General features: G+C 44.2%; 1 protein-coding gene and 1 pseudogene across 1 annotated transcript in view; both read right to left on the reverse strand.

The window, feature by feature from the left end:
- LOC138800859 (intelectin-1-like) overlaps positions 1-8,707 on the reverse strand; it is a 29,610-nt gene extending 20,903 nt beyond the window's left edge. Inside the window, exon 1 of the mRNA XM_069982978.1 lies at positions 8,610-8,707. The gene's annotated coding sequence lies outside the window, so the exon portion shown is untranslated. The remainder of the gene's footprint in view (positions 1-8,609) is intronic.
- A 2,617-nt stretch (positions 8,708-11,324) lies between these two features.
- Positions 11,325-17,366, reverse strand: LOC138801760 (intelectin-1b-like; annotated as a pseudogene).
- Positions 17,367-18,254: the final 888 nt, after the last annotated feature.

Consider the following 18,254-nt stretch of genomic DNA (forward strand, 5'->3'; position numbering starts at 1 on the left):
CCCTGGGGGACTTCTAATACAACTACACTGATCTCTTGTAGAGATGAGTGTAGTATACTTAATACTGCACTGATTCATTAGATCTGTGCTTTATTACTCTGGTCTGCAGCAGCCCAGATCTATAGATTACTGAGCTAGGATCAGCATCATTCCAACGCTGAGGCCCGGCTGGGTAAAGAAAAGGGATCCCCCCTCCAAGATCGCATCACGGAGGGGCACTAGACCACCATGGAGGGGTACTGCAGGGCATTTAAATGCAGCTGTCATGTTTGACAGCTGCATTTAAATGTCCTAATTAGTAGGCGTGGCGACTGGCCGTGCCTGCTTATAGCCGTGGTTCCGTGGCGCGGACCCTCTCTGAACTCCCCTAACGTGGGCCATGCGTACGAGGTACGTCATGTGTTGTTAAAGGGTTTATGCAGTGGCAACTTTCTTTAACTACTTCTATAGTAGTAATACAGACACCATGCTTACCAGCTCCCTTTCCTCTGGCACGCTCTTGTCTGATTCTTTGGGTCCAGGTTCACTGACAGTCTGCCCAGTCAATCATTGGCTGCTGCAGGACATCGCAGTAATTGGCTGAGTGGACTGTCAGTTATAAAAAAAAAACCGAGAAGCAGACAGAAGGGATGAGAAGGGCTCATCATAAGCCTTCCTTCTGATAATGCTCCTGCAGGAGTGTAACTGGTTGAGGGGCTATGTGGCCTATGTTTTAAACATCACTGTACAAATACAGTATAAGGCTATGTTCACACTACGTAAGAGACCGGCCAGTCTCTGCTAAGATCATCCCGGCCGGTACTTAAGTACTGGCTGGATGATCTTTATGGCCGTAGTGCTCTGATGCGGGCGCATCAGCGCGCGCCCGCATGAGAACTCCCCATAGGACACAATGAAGCAAGCGTCCGGAGCCGCTCGCTTCATTGTGTGAACTGACAAGGTTTCCTACGGCTGCAATTCACTGAATTGCGGCCGCAGAAAACTGACATGTCAATTCTTTGCGGCCCGGATCCCAAAGAGGAATAGGCAATGTTCCACACTGCATAAAGTATGGCCGTTGTTGCTGATGGCAACAACGGCCACACTTTTATGTAGTGTGAATATAGCCCTAGTCAGTATACCTATACTAGTCAGTAGACTGCAGCTACATATAGACTAGCTAACTTATGAACAGAGGTCACTCACCCTGCCCTTCTAGAATTCCTGATTACTAATTTGATGATTATCTAGTGTCCACACCTGAGACAAGGATGATTATCTAGTGTCCACACCTGAGACAAGGAACTAAGTGGGTCATAAACACCAGGACCCATAAAACTTGTTAACAGTTCACATCCTGGTCTGTCGCAAACCAGAGACCCAGAGAGGTTAGGTAAGGGACACCAGAGGTCAACCATAGAACACCATTCCTGCATCTGACCCCTCCAAAAATATGGAGTTCATCTTAGAGGTATGCTTTTGCAGACGTACACAGGACACTCATACAAACCTACAGTATCAAATAGAAACTTATCGTCCCATGGGAACAGGAAGCATTTTGGTAACTCCCACTGTATTGCGCCGACCGTCGCCATGTTTGGTATGTATGCCTATGGGAGGTGATGACAGAAGGAATGGCACGGCTGAGACACTGCTATGATGAACACCTGCAGAAATATGGTATTACGAACATCTTGAAGCTAGTGGTATAATACAATGAGTATCATAAACCCAGGGTTGTAAAAGGCTATTACCATATTCCCTGGCTTCCTCTGACATCAGAGAAAGGAGGGTGGGGAGAGGGTCTCTCACAGCCCTTTTAAGAAAGAAATGGCTGATAGCAAATGGTCTTTCTTTGGGGATCCCTTGTTGGATGAACTGACCTACCATGGTGTCCCACCACAGATGTTGCTACTCTGTACACCCCTTTGCAAAAGCCTGTACTCAAAACTCTGTGATAATGAAGTTATGCCTAAGTTTTGCCACTATATGTTGCTAGTATGTATATCTGTACCTGTATATGCAGCGAGCCGGGGTACTTGGAAGAGATTGAGGGGAATGAGGAGAGGATGATGGTGGTAGTAGTCTCTTCTGAGTGTGGCGCTGAGCTCCTCAGTGAGGGGACGCACCGAGGGCTGCAGAGTGAGAGTGTGCCTACGTTAACTCTGCTCCCTTTTACAGCCAAGTCCGTCCACTGAGGGTGTTGGTCTTTAGGATTCCCACTGACCGTAAGTGTGCTAGCCCCTTCGTGAGGGGGCACCTGACAAACTGTCTCTCAAAGTCTCTCTTTTACTCTCACCTCCAGCTGTTTTCTTTGGCTGCTCTGTTCTTGTTCCCCTCAGCAGCTTTATTCTGGTGATGATCTCTCATGAGGTGATGTTGTTCCTTTAGCAGCTAGTCACTTGTCTCAGCTAAACACTACAACTGCCAACCTTTTATAGGGGGCCTATTTGCATACACCACCCACTTGCTAGCACTTTCTAAGCTTACAACACTACCTAGAGCAGTTCCCACTAAGGTCAGTAGGTGTCGCTGTTTTGTGTGGTGTGCAGTGAAAAGCATGTAACCCATTCTCTGCCTGGCAGTAACACTGGTACAGAGAAATACACGTAACAGTTAAACATAAGACATGTTACCTCACAGAATACACAATAAAACACTTGTGGACAGGTGCCATTCTCAGCCCAGCCACAGTGATTACGCTCTGGTATACTACATATATTGCACAGCTGTAGTGAGTAAGGGGTTATTGTTTATGTGATCTGTGCCTCAATGAGAGCTCTTTCTTTTCTCCACCTATCTCTATACTCTTCTTTTTCTGCACTTTCTTCTACACCACTCACAGGAGTTATTGCATACCCTGTAGGAAGTTGTCACATGGGGAGAGGAAGTGCACACCCACACTTAGGAAGTTCTGCTCTGGTTCTCGTAGAGGCAAGACACACAGACCAGAGTCTCCTGCAGAATTTAGCCAGGAGCTTGGCTCTGCCAGGTTCCCCCTTCGGGACAGACCAGCTATACAGTCATGGCCAAAAGTTTTGAGAATGACACAAATATTATATTTTCACATGATCTGCTGCTCTCTGGTTTTTATGTGTGTTTGTCAGATGTTTTTATCACATACAGAAATATAATTGCAATCATATTATGAGTAACAAAAGCTTATATTGACAGTTAGAATGAGTTAATGCAGCAAGTCAATATTTGCAGTGTTGACCCTTCTGCTTCAGGACCTCTGCAATTCTGCCTGGCATGCTCTCAATCAACTTCTGGACCAAATCCTGACTGATAGCAGTCCATTCTTGCACAATCAATGCTTGCATTTTGTCAGAATTTGTTGGTTTTTGTTTGTTCACCCGTCTCTTGATGATTGACCACAAGTTCTCAATGGAATTAAGATCTGAGGAGTTTCCAGGCCATGGACCCAAAATCTCTATGTTTTGTTCCCTGAGCCATTTAGTTATCACCTTTGCTTTATGGCAAGGTGCTCCATCATGCTGGAAAAGGCATTGTTGATCGCCAAACTGCTCTTGGACGGTTGGGAGAAGTTGCTCTTGGAGGACATTCTGGTACCACTTTTTATTCATGGCTGTGTTTTTAGGCAAGACTGTGAGAGAGCCGATTCCCTTGGCTGAGAAGCAACCCCACATATGAACGGTTTCAGGATGCTTTACAGTTGGCATGAGACAAGACTGGTAGTAGCGCTCACCTCGTCTTCTCCGAATAAATTGCTTTCCAGATGTCCCAAACAATCGGAAAGGGGATTCATCAGAGAAAATGACTTTACCTCTGTCCTCAGTCCACTCCCTGTACCTTTTGCATAATATCAGTCTGTCCCTGATGTTTTTTTCTGGAGAGAAGTGGCTTCTTTGCTGTCCTCCTTGAGACCAGGCCTTGCTCCAAGAGTCTCTGCCTCACAGTGCGTGCAGATGCACTCACACCTGCCTGCTGCCATTCCTGAGCAAGCTCTGCACTGCTGGTAGCCCGATCCCGCAGCTGAAACACTTTTAAAAGACGGTCCTGGTGCTTGCTGGTCTTTCTTGGGCGCCCTGCAGCCTTTTTGGCAACAATGGAACTTCTCTCCTTGAAGTTCTTGATGATGCGATAGATTGTTAACTGAGGTGCAATCTTTCTAGCTGCGATACTCTTCCCTGTTAGGCCATTTTTGTGCAGTGCAATGATGACTGCACATGTTTCTTTAGAGATAACCATGGTTAACAGAAGAGAAACAATGATGCCAAGCACCAGCCTCCTTTTAAAGTGTCCAGTGGTGTAATTCTTACTTAATCATGACAGATTGATCTCCAGCCCTGTCCTCATCAACACCCACACCTGTGTAAATGGAGCAATCACTGAAACGATGTTAGCTGGTCCTTTTAAGGCAGGGCTGCAATGATGTTGAAAAGTGTAATTGCTGTTAAGCTGATCACTCTTTATAACATTCTGGAATATATGCAAATTGGCATTTTAAAAACGGAAGCAATAGACTTTGTAAAAATTAATATTTGTATCATTCTCAAAACTTTTGCCCATGACTGTAGTATACCTACATGGGAAGCACAGAGACTTTTTTCTTTCAAGCTACACTTATTTCAACAATGCAGTGCTAAACCACTCAAGAGAGGACAAGTCAGGGATCACCCCAACCTACGCTGTTGAACGTCTAAAGGTGCAGAACAGTATCCTAAAGCTAGAGGAACTGATCTGGATAGAGCAAAGTTGCTACAAGCCTACATACTCTATCTCGCAGCGCAGGTGTAACCTGGTAATTTTGGCCAGCTTCCTCAACTCACGTAACAATATCTGGGGCTTGTGTCACTTTGTTAGGATGGGTCACTCGATACTGCAGGGCAATCGGTGGTATCACAACAGAGGTCGAAACACAGGCACAGGTATTCTTCTACTCTCAAGTATTCTACTACTTCTTCTTCTGAGGTTCCGTCAGAGCACAGTACTAACTTGGGTTGGGACTCCTCTCCTGTACTCTAAACTTCCTCTACTTCTCAGCACACAACCAAGGCAGCACTATTATTCTACCTCTAAAGCTCTCAGCACAGATTTTGTCCAGTCAAGTCAGATGTCTATTATCAGCTGATGTACTAAGTTTTCCTTCAGTAAAGAAGATTTTAATTATGATAACGGGACTCGTTATTATTGGTTATTGATCAAACACCTATACAGTAGTTACACTGTCCTTGGGTCATCTCCCCTTTCTGTGGGTGGAGGTGCAGACAGTCCAGATGGGTTGTAACTCCACTCCGGACCACCGTGATAAGCACCCAAGGGACCCCCTCACAGCTCAGCAGGTCACAGACCACAGGGGAAAGGGTATAGCCAGCCGTCCTAAAATAAAAGCAAGTGTGGCTCCATACCGGTGTGCCTAAACCGCACTGGGGTCACAACAACCTACCATCTGGCTGAGCTGTACTCTGACAAACCACCATAGTAGCGGGGTATCACAGCACCACCTAGCAAGTGACCGCTCGACCACTCGCAACACTATATTCTGCTTCCCCAGGCAACTGGACTGAAACGTCGCGTATCGCATAAGTTCTTTTTTTTTCTCCCTTTTATTTTAAGTACTGTATTTTACTGTATAGGTTTATGTTTGTATGTTTCATCTAGTATTTTTCTTATATAACCTTTCCTGTACGCAGGATATTAAACTTCACTTTAATAAGAACCTTCTTGTGTTCTAATGATCCAATGATCCTCGGAATAGCGTTACCAATAGTGAGTAATTAATCTGTAAATTCTATAGAGCATAGTCATTTCTAATTGTGTTAGGTGTGTTTCATGTCACGTCAGCCTTATATGATGTGTGGTGGCAGCAGCAAGGTTTAAATAGATTCTGGTGGGCAGCTGACAGGGGGAGGTCCAGTGTGACCCTGTAGGCTCTCATCAAGAACCTAAGTCACAGGAATCGTGACACATGCTAACATGGCGGCGTTGAAACAATACAATAGTATGGGTTAGTGACAAGTGAGCTTTTAATTATTCTCTACAAAAAAAAATATTTTCCTGACATTGTATAAGGACTAACTAAAATTATACTTTAGTTAGTGGGAGCCACATATGGTGTGATTTGGGGCAGTTTACCCTTAGGGTATAAACCCACACACCGTATATGCAGCGTATTTACTGCTGCGATACGCAGCAAACTCGCAGCAGATTAGATCTAAATAACTGAACACAGCATCAAATCTGTACCAACAAATCTGCTGCGTATTTGTTGCATATCTGCTGCTTATACGGTGTGTGGGTTTATACCCTAAGGGTACAAACCCACTTTCCGGATCTGCAGCGAGTCTCCTTGCTGCGTTTTTGCAGCGAGACTCGCTGCAGATCCCAGCCCTATACTTTCATTAGCAGAGAAACTTGCAGCAGGGATGTACATCCCTGCTGCGATTTTGTCTGCAGCCCTCCCCATTAACCCCCTAGCCGCCGGACATTATACATTAACGGGTCCCCATTCCTGCTTGCTTCGGGGCTCCCGGTGTCTTCACGGCCTGCCCGGCCAATCAGTGCGCTGCGGCGGGGCAGCGCACTGATTGGCCGAGCGGAACGTGGCGGGAGCCGCCGAAGCAAGCAGGAGCGGGGACCTGGTAATGTATATCCTGCCCGCCACCCCTGCAGCCCCGATGGCCCCCAGCCCCCGGCCGCATGATCGCCCCCCACACCCCCTGGACGCACGAACACCCCCGCAGCCCCCTGCAGCCCCGATCGCCCCCAGCCCCCGGCCGCATGATCGCCCCCCGCACCCCCACGATCGCCCCCCGCAGCCCCTGGCTGCACGATCGCCCCACAGGGCTATTGTACGACCGGGGGGTGCGGGGGGCGATCGTACGGCCGGGGGGGTGATCATGCGGCCGGGGGCTGGGGGCGATCATGCGGCCGGGGGGGATCGGGGCTGCAGGGGGGGCGGGCAGGATATACATTACCTGATCCCGGCTCCTGCTTGCTTCGGCGGCTCCCGGCACGTTCCGCTGCGAGTTTCTCTGCTAATGAAAGTATAGGGCTGGGATCTGCAGCGAGTCTCGCTGCAAAAACGCAGCAAGGAGACTTGCTGCAGATCCGGCAAGTGTGTTTGTACCCTTAACCCCTTAGCGACCCATGACGTATCTGATACGTCATGGCGCCGCGGGGGGTGTTCAGAGCGGGGTCCCGCCGGGACCCCGCTCTGAACGGCGCTGATCCCGGCTGACACGTGCAGCCGGGCAGTGCCTCTGTTAGCCGGCGCGGGTCCCGTTGCCGCGCCGGCTAATTAAGCACTTCAATGCAGCTGTCAAACCCTTATAGCTTAAGAAAATGTTCAGAAACTGGAAAATATGTCAGGAAAATCAGACTATAAACTATACACCTACAACTGAATTTCCTGCTGAAATAAAAACTAAAACACAAAATGTAAAGTTGATTTCTGCAGAATATCACAAAAAAACAACACAGCTTATTTTTACTGCATAAAAAACCTATAAAGTGCTATGGTGCGTGCTATGGTTTGTATGTGCAAAGAAAACAAGATTACTCAAGATACAACAATGCCGAGAATGCAAAAGATACAAGTGTCCTAACTTGTCGGCGCCCACCTCAGCCTCCAACAACATTTTACTCCTACTTCCTCAGCGAGTACTGAGGTGAAGACTAATGGTTTACCCAGAAAGATTTATCTGACAGATTTTTGAAGACAAAGCCAGGAACAGACTAAAAACAGAGAACTGGTCATAAAACAAAGACTGAGATTTCTCCTCTTTTCAAATCCATTCCTGGCTTTGGCTTCAAAAGTGATTGGCCCAGACTAAGGTAACTCACCTGTACTGTCAATTAGGCGATACTCTTAATTGCCATGCTTGCAACGCCACACTCCGGGCCCGGGTAGAGCAGAACTGACTGATGACTCCTTCCACCAAAACCCCTCCCAACGCAGACAAAAATTAAATGTGATTGTGTCAAAGTGCTTAGTTCATATAAGGCGAGTATAGAGTAAAGTGCATGGGACAAAAAGAAAGAATTGAGTGAAGCGAACTCAACTGATGGTGGAACTGATCCACCGTGTAACCCATCGCCGTTGTTCGCACGGCCAGGGCGATGTTCACACAGTCCTTTGCATTAATCAGCTGCTGGACATGCATCTTTTATTACAGTTGTAATCCATGTACCGGGGTGAATTCCCCAGGATACAGCGAAGTCACAGACGAGGAAAGCGTCTTTAAACTACACTTAACTGAAAAATCGCAATTGTCAATACCAAAAAGTGATAACAATTTAGATAACCCCTGGGCTACACAGCGTGTTGCTGAGATATAAGTTGTATAAAAACACACACAATAATTTTACCTACTAGCGAGCTCAGATAGGCTGGCCACCATATACCTATTAATCCCCTAAATAAACTGGAACAATTATATGTGGGTGCGCCTCATGGGTGTTTGTGGTGTCGCATAGCAGCTTATAATCTTATTAACTATTTACACAGTTCCACAAACCACAAATAACATATTAAAACAAATGGTCGCGTATGCTGTGATGTTCCTTTCACAATATAAATGCGGCTTGTCACAGACAATAGCCCTGACTAACATATCTACAGGCCCAATATTTGTCCCGAAAAGTTTGGCGTGCACGCTACTGACCCGGGTCTCCTTTAGATGGCTGATCGTTGTTACTGAACGAGGGGGTCCCTCGTGCCAAAGTCCTGTAACAAAATGGCGGTCGTTTCTTTCCACCACTGGATTTGACACAGCTCCTATGCTGTCTCAGCAAATCTCACAACAGGACCCAGTCACAGACTAGTATAGCTGCTCTCCACAGCAGTTAATGCGTCCTAGAAGAAGGATACTTCATGTGGATGGCATCAGGTCTCTCAGTCTGCATCTCCTATAGCCAGCTTTCTCATGAAAATGGCTGCTCCAGACTTTCCTAAGGTAACATCTTCCAACTGCCGTCTCCCTTGACAACAACACAGACTGTGTAGTACAAAACAGTGACATCTTGTGGCCAAATGCAGAATGTCAGTTTAAAACCATATATCATACATATTATATACAGTAACATCTCTCTTGTTGTTTCACCATCTCACACAGGGAGAGATTTGTGTTCGGTGGCAGATTATCTTGTAACATGCTAAGAAATAGCGGCCAGTCGTCTGCAGATCGCTGGCTCTATTAAGGCCGTATTACGTGGCCCAATGCGTCAGGGAAGTGATCGCTGACCTGTTAGCTCAGGGCTCACCTTCCCCTTGCTGCAATGTGGTATTACACACACAGACAGTGAGCGTGGAGTAGCGGGAGTGAATGTCCAAACGATCCTTAGATCCTGTTACAAGAAACATAGCAGGATCATTGTAAAAAATAAACACTTTAGCCATTCTGCCTTTTCTTTTGAACTCTTTCCTAATTGAAAACTCTTGGAAACGAGGTGCTCATGCCCATACCTCCCAACCGCTCCGGATCCAGCCGTCCCAGAATGACACCCAGTGTCCCGCTTCACCGCTGCTGTCACTGCTTTGTTTAGTAGTGGCAGGGAAAAAGCGCCGCTCCTGAGGCCACACTAGCCTGCCACCGGGATCCCCCCAGACTGACCCAGCACCCGGTAAGTTAACCTCCTGCCTGTACTGTTAATTAACATCCCTGCAGCTGATGCTGCAGCGATGTTAATTAACTTTTTCTGTCATCTGTGCAGGGCCATTTCTAGTACCACTGCATGGAGCGCAAGTAACAACACCTCCTCCCGGACCTCACCAAGCGGCGCCCAACGGCGACTCTTCCCTGCATTCCCACTCACTCAGCTGAGGTCAGAGCATCATCGGCACCCCCCAGACTTCACTCAGCCAGTGGTCAGGAACAAGTGAGGCAGTGGTGAAATTGGGGGTGAGCCGTGGGGGTGGCTGCTCCCAGTGGGCCTCAGCACCCGGCAAGTGCAGACCGCGACTGGGGAAGGACAGGGTGACAGTTGTTCATGTCACTTAGTGAAAGTAGATGGACAGTGGATGGACAGAACAGACAGACATTAACTTTCTGCTCTGCCAGTCACTGTTGTGGCTGCACACATTATTTGTGTGTAGGGGAGGGGGGGCCCCATACAGTTTTTTGCTATGGGGCCCCATGAATCCTAGCTACGCCCCTGGCCCTACTCATACCTTCATGCTCCCTGCAGTCTCTGTCAGCCCCTGTGTTTCCCATCCTCTCCATTTCTGCTATAATGTACCTGCACTTACACTCCACTATACACGCAGCTATACACACTGCTGTTATAATGTGCCTGCATTTACACTCAGCTATACACACTGCCGCTATTGTCTGCCTGCACTTACACTTCTCCATTCACACTGCAGCATAGAAAAGTTTCTGTCACTGTCCTCTTGCACAGCTCTAATTCTCACTTTCTGGACACATACTTCTTCCCCACTGCTGTCATGTGACCACACAGACCTCAGACAGCAGCCCTGCTTCTTTATACTAGTATGTTGTACTACACTACTGCATTATGGGAATCTGCATCTCCATCCTGTATCTACAAACTGCTGCTGTGTTATCAGGTTTATGCACTTACTATACATTACACTCCACATGCTGATTGCTATACTGTACAGCAACTTATGATATGACATTTTCAGCTGTTTCTAAATGTTTGTTTCATTTGTTTTACCTGTTATTCAGAATAAAAAAATCATTATTTTTGGTGTGTGGAACAGATTGTCTGCTTTTCAATAATTTCTTACAGGAAAATTTGCTTTAGTTTAAGAGTGATTTGGATTACAAGCACAGTCCAGTAACGAATTATGCTCGTAATCGAAGGCACCACTGTACTCATCCCGAGTCATTAATAGGTTAAAAAAGAAAACCGTCAAATGAACATAACGACCCGCCGTCCCATCTTGACTAATCTATATTGACACCTCGCTCATGCCATTTCTGAGATGTAACTAATGGGTCTTTCTGTTGGAGATCTTATTTCTATCATAACATATTTCTTGAGCTTTTGCTGGAACCTAAACATAAAAAAATGAAAAAGCCCATAAGGCTACTTTTTTGTTTTGAATCCTATATAGGATGAACGTATCCTACAAAAGACAAAAGAACCAGTGTGAAACAAATCAATAGGCAGCATCACATGTATCTCACCTTGTGTGAAGCAATAATATGTATGTATATATAGCTGTATTTTATTATTATCCATTTTAAAAAAGACAGCAGTTTTTTTAATGCATGCATATATAGCTGTATTTTCATAATATCTATTGCATGAAAGACAGATAACGGCCTTTTTTAATGTATGCATATACTGTATATAGCTGTTTATTTTTTTTTTTTTTTTTTATATAATGCTACTGTATTAATGTCTGACAGTCAGAGAATTCATTGGTAGAAGATAAGTATCGAAGATTCCACAAACTCTTTGCTAGCGCCCCATGCAAAAGGTGAACCAACACCAGTCCATCCCCGTAAAGTCTCCACATTGCTTGGGGCTAGCTTCTGGAAAATATCCACCACCTCCAACACAGACCTGTAGTTTTCAAGGAGAAATGTGAGATCAACTGTCCTTATTACCTCTTTCTCTTCCTATGATCAGTATATATTTTTATCTCTAAGTGGCAATTTTTTTTCTGTTCCTGCTATGTACTATTTCAGCCCTATGATACGGGAACATAATTTTTTGTTTTTTGAGTCCCAATTTTTACTGTAGTCCTTCCACACATTGACATTTATACCCACAGATACATACACTCACTGACATATACATATATAACCACAAGTGCATACATACACACACTGACATACGTATATTCCCACAGATACATACAGACACTGACATATACACATGTAGCCACAGATACATAGACTGCACATACAGCTCCCATGCGTCCCTCCTCCTCCTCCTCCTCCTCCTCCTTCTGTAGTGAGGCTGACCTTTGCACAGTAATATTGAGGACCTGCGGTTCATGTGATAAGGTCCTTCAACACTCTCCTTCTCTGTGTACAAAACCTGGCAGGTCCTGGTCCTCTGTTCCTCTTCTTCTGATGTTCAGCCTGCTCACCCTACACTGCAGTTAGTACGCTAATTAGTACAGTGGTGGATCCCTCTTATTCTCTGGGCTTCTGAGGGCTGGAACGGTGGTCGGCTGTCAGTGGCATACCATGGAGGCAGAGCAGTCTTTCCCAAGCCCCATGCTTTACTGCATGGGACCCATAGCAGTCGCCTTCCCTGCCTTCATGGTAACTACACCATTGGTTTTTTAAGGGGCATTTACACATGCAGGCTGGGTTCACACTACGTATATTTCAGTCAGTATTGTGGTCCTCATATTGCAACCAAAACCAGGAGTGGATTAAAAACACAGAAAGGATCTGTTCACACAATGTTGAAATTGAGTGGATGGCCGCCATTTAATGGCAAATATTTGCTGGTATTTTAAAACAACGGCTGTTATATTGAAATAATGGCAGTTATTTACTGTTATATGGCGGCCATCCACTCAATTTCTCCATTGTGTGGACAGATCCTTTCTGTGTTTTTAATCCACTCCTGGTTTTGGTTGCAATATGAGGACCACAATACTAACTGAAATATACGTAGTGTGAACCCAGCCTCAAAATTAGTCATTCATTATAAAGCTGTAAGCTTCAAAACTGTTTGAATCCTCGCGCTACATTTAAACTGTTTTGGAGCCGGGAGTTCCAATGTCTGTTCCATAGCACAAGCAGTGCACAGAATGTGTGAATGACCCCTTAGTTAAGAGTATGAAATTTGTTTTGGTTTGTTTTGTGCGTACAATTGACAATACTCAAACTTACATGTTCTGTATCACAATGTGTATCCATTCTAAGTCCTGGACATAACGCTACTGCTGCTTTTTCATTGTTAAATACTCGAAATTGGATATAGCCAGCAGTGGTACGACCTGTGAATAGGAGTATAAATGTTCACATGAGAATTGCAGTTTATTATACTGTGTCTAATATTGGGTCTCTAATATATATAGACATTGCTTGCATAGATTATGTTATGTGAGTTACCTACAGTAAGTACAGCAAAAAATCTACTGTACTCTGTCTGTCCTGCAGATATCCCTATATAGGTAAAGGGCCTGGAGCGCTGCAAGAAACACTCCTGCAGCCTATAATCGTCCTGTTCAAAAATGACACTGATCAGCTGAAAATGGGGAAAATGGACAATCCTTGGCTGATCGTGCCTTTAGAGCAGGCCTTAAAATGTATTATCGGCCGTACATGGTCCCATATAAACAGGGGATGTGAGACTGATAAAGGCAAACTGTAAGCACAGATATGCATATATCTGTTCTGTCAGATCCCAGATCACACAGCATCTGTACATACTTACCTAGGGCACTTTTGTTTTAACCCAGCATCCTGTTCTTTGGCTCTCTGATCCAGCCGCTGTATCTTCAGACCACCACCTCCTCCAGAATGATTGACAGCCAGAGGAGGCAGGGCCTAAAGATTTAGCAGCTGGACAGAAAAGCCGGAGAAAGGATGCTGGATCACAGCAGCAGCGCACTAGGTAAGTATGTACTGCTTTGTGATCTGGAAACTGACAGCACAGATATATATGTATATCCATGCTGTCAATTTCCAAGGCTGTACGAATGATACAAGGGTTGTTAGCGCAGTCCAGCCACCCAGTGGACTCTTCATTGCTTGCAGTGATATAGTTATAGTGTGTGACAACACTTTATGAAAAGCTGATCGCTTTTCAAAACAAAACAAGATATTGTCTAACCCCACATCACAATGATCAATAGGTTGTGTACTTACAATAGGCTGTATACCATGTATACCTAGGATGTCACCTTTCACTAGTGGTGAATATAAGCTGTATGTCCTCTCCATACTCCCATAATCATAGGCTACTGGAACGGCCGGTCCTTGGTCAGTGGGACATTTTCCAGCATTATATTTCACAGGATATTTCTAAAAGATGAATGACAATGTATGCTGAAATGGAGGACTTAACCAGCATCTCTCCCCTTTTCTCATGCCACACATGTGTATTTGTATGACATAGGGCCCCTTTACATGATCTGACAATGAGGTTTCACAGTAAGTACTGCAAACCTGTATTTTTTTCAGACTGGAAGGTTTTTAATTTTACACTCTTTGGTCACTTGTATTGCAAAGGTTTTTTTTTGTTTGTTTGTTTTAGCCTTATGTATAAATGTATAAATACATTTTGAGTAGAAATCCTATAGGGAAACATCAGAAATGATAGTCTTGATGAGATAAAACCCAGAGGAACCTTATAACTCTTACCTGATAAAGATTGAAGAGATTTCCTCCATAGATATAAAAGAAACTATTTGTTGTACGATATCTAAGAAGAGCTTGGTTTCTCCATCGGGGGAGGGGAGTCTTGTTCGGCACATGCCATATGCCCATATTAGCAGCATTGATATCATAATAACCGGGGTTCTGTATAGACATGGTAAAAGAGTATACAGTGAGTAAAACAACCATCACAAGTAGAGATTAGCAAATTAGATTTGTTTGCCGGCTCTGTGCAGAGAGAGGATACCAGTCGGAGACCGCCTGGAAAACATGGAAACAAGCAGCTAAAGCTAGGTTCACACTGCGTTTCTGCAATCTGTTTTTTAATCCGTTTTTTGCAAAAAAAATGGATGCATTTGTGTGCATCCATTTTGATCTTTTTTTCTATTGACTTCCATTGTAAAAAAAATGGATCAAAACGGATCCTTTTTTTTGACGGACACAAAAACGTAGCTGACACTACTTTTGTGTCAGTTAAAAAAACGGATCCGTTTTTTTTCCCACAATGGAAGTCAATGGAAAAACTGATCAAAACGGTTGCACACAAATGCATCCATTTTTTTCATCTGTTTTTCATTTTTTTTGCAAAAAAAAGGATGAAAAAAACTATTGCAAAAACACAGTGTGAACCTAGCCTAATGCTGTATCCATGTTTTCCAGGAGATATCCTCCCTCTGCACAGAATATGGTATGAATATGCCTTATTTTAGCTTTAGTCAGGCAGGTGCACTATTACTCCACTCACATGACTAAGGGATAGTCTAACTATCCGTGTTACTCTACCCCCCCACCATGCACCTTTCCCTCCCCTTTCCCAATCATGACACGACACCTCTTTTGGAAGGAAAGGCCACAGTAGCCTGATTTATTAACAAAATTATAACTTATTAACCATATTGCAGAAATACTTTACAACATCTCCAGTAAAGGTGAGAGGGGTTCTTAAAAGGCATCCCACTAATTTCACCATCCACCTTATGACACCATAACCGATCTCCGTTTTACCTTCAGCCGTCTGCACCGGACCCGAAGGCACCCGTTGGGAGACCAACAACCCTCCCTGGGGACCCTGCCCGCGAGGACCAATTATGACTGGGTAACGCCCCAACCCCAAACAGTTTTCCATCTCAGGTGTCTATATGAGGAGGAAGTATGTTTCTTCCCCAATCCCCAGGAATTGCTCAATAACCGAAACCTTCAAAAGCCCCTCCCACTTCGGCTACTGCGACAGCACGAACCCGCTCCCGGCAGCCCTAGAAGAAAAAGAAAAAACAGCACAACCACGACCAAAGACAGCAATACATAAAAAGGGGCGGGTGGGTGGGACTCTTCTGCTCCCAAACTGGTCTGACTGAACACGTGTTGCCCCTCCCCCCCTATATATCCCCCCACGCTGCTCCAACTCCACCTCTCCCTCGTGCTAACCTTAACCCTTTCCCCTCCCCAGATACTCCTGTATCCTCCTTGTCATGTGCTCCCCTCCAATAACCCTGCGGGACATTATGGGGTTTTCTCATTCTATAAAACAATACAGTATATTAACGATAGGATGAAGAAATGGATGAAGAAATGGTTACCTTGTAGTCATCACTGGTGGCTCCATCAGGAAGCCCAAATGTGGCATAATTTGCCCAGTTCCCATCTCCTTCAGGATAGTTTGGATCGCTTCCCTGTTGACTGGACCAGCGATCCCCAACTGTGCTTTCCATTAAGATTGTTCTCATGAATACTTGCTACCAATGTCCAGCCTCCCCCATTGGTGGTCATGTCACAATATGTTTGGTAGGTAATTCCATGTTGAGTTGTTAACGTGTAGATTCCATCTATTACCAAAAACAAACAAAGCAAAAGAAACAATAAGAGAAACCACTACATCCGTGGGTATAAACATGAAAAGTATAAAAGGTTAATTGTTCTCCATTGGGTTTTCTAGTGGGCCTTAGAGGCTACATGTCAAACCTTTTCCCATAGGGCATCACAATAAGATTATACATGTTTTAAACCATGGTTGCCTCTTGGTATTTTCACAGATGTTCCATAGTAGTATACATACAGCTGCAAAACAAAGCAGGAATAACGCTCACCTTGGGCATTACTGTCACCCTGCTTGATTTCCTTACAGCTCCTGTATCTGTGCTGTACCTGCTCTTCATCCCAGCACGCCAAGAGATTCAGAATATTCTCCTTCCTCTGAAGATGTGAAATACTTTCTGATTTAAAAAAATGACATAATAGCAAGGCCTGTAAGTTTTTTTTTTTTTTTTTTACCAAGGAATATTAAAATATTACAAATATATTACATTGTTGAAGATTGAAAATATGCTTGATGTGAAATGATATAACACATTAAAATTAGAGATGAGCGAACCTTGAGCATGCTTGAGTCCATCTGAACCCGAACGTTCGGCATTTGATTAGTGGTGGCTGCTGAAGTTGGATAAAGCCCTAAGGGCCCTTTGACACAGAAAGATTATCTGACAGATTATCTGCCAACGATTTGAAGCCAAAACCAGGAACAGACTATAAACAGAGATCAGGTCATACATGAAAGCCTGGGATTTCTCCTTTTTTCAAATCCAGTCCTGGCTTTGGCTTCAAATCTTTGGCAGATAATCTGTCAGATATTCTGTGTAAAAGGGCTCTTAGGCTATGTGGAAAACATGGATATAGTCATTGGCTGTATCCATGTTTTCCAGACAACCTTAGAGCTTTATCCAAGTTCAGCAGCCCGCGCTAATTAAATACTGAACGTTCGGGTTCGGATGGACTCTAACCCGAACCCGGTTTGCTCATCTCTAATTAAAATCTATGGACCAATGCACACAACCATGGATACCACGTTCCATGCATCTGCCTGGAACCTGGACCTAAAAACAAAACAAAAACAAAAAAAACACAAAACAAAAAACTAAAACGGACATCCATAAAAAATCCATAGAATGTAATCTATTGGTCTATTGGTATGAAGGCAAACCACCAGCCGTATAACACCTCTATTTCCAACTAGAAATCACAGAATGGGGTGTAACAATCTAAGACATAAGGTTTAATAATTTACTTAAAAAAGGAACATTTCCCCACATGTTTCTGGAAGAAAGTGGCCATATTTCTCTAAGGCTGGATAGGCCCTTTGGCTCCTGCAATAATCACAGTCCTTGTCATCTCTATAGGCTGCTGGGTCAGCAATGTTGCCGGTCTAGTCATTGTATTACAGAAAACGTGTATACAGCTGAATACAGGTAATATCTTCAATCACTGTCTCTATTTGGAATTATTACCATTTGGATTATAGTCACTCACCACAACAATGAGAGCGGCCCTCAGTAAATATTAGCGCCAACAGAAAAAAATCTTCCCCTTGTTATCTGGTAGAGAATGGAAAAAGACGTGTGTATATTGCTGGAATATATCCCAAATAATACATAATACATACATGATAAACACATGAGGAGTTTATCAAGCATTGCATTTCAGAGAGCACTCTAACAGCCCCCCCCCCCCCCCCCCCAAAAAAAAGGGTTCTTATAAATCCTGTATGTACTAAAAATAACTACATGCTAAAAAAGAATCTCTAACCAATTGTGAGATTTTGATGGACAGTCCAATATGTTCTACCCCCCCCCCCTAGTGTATTACTAGGACAGGACAGGACAGGAAACACATTATGTACCTTTTCTGAGTTAGCACATTTATATCATACAATACTGGTGTAAAGTGCCCACAGCAGCCAATCACAGCTCAGCGTTCAGCTATGGTAAAATGATTGTTCTGGGCAGTTTAAACTAGTTTGCATTTTGCACAGTTTGATTAATTTGTTCCTTACCTTTATTTGTTTTGATCTTATTAAGCTAATATAACAATGTGTACCGCCGTGTGTTTCCTCTTCTTTTAGGCAAATCAAGATGTCTGTCATTTTGCAGCATAGATACTAGGCAGTGATCATGTATTTTGTTTCAATGGTTTATGTCACATTATCTAGAATTCTTTTGAAAT

The sequence above is a fragment of the Dendropsophus ebraccatus genome, chromosome 9, assembly GCF_027789765.1.
Source record: "Dendropsophus ebraccatus isolate aDenEbr1 chromosome 9, aDenEbr1.pat, whole genome shotgun sequence".
Taxonomy (NCBI): Eukaryota; Metazoa; Chordata; class Amphibia; order Anura; family Hylidae; genus Dendropsophus; species Dendropsophus ebraccatus.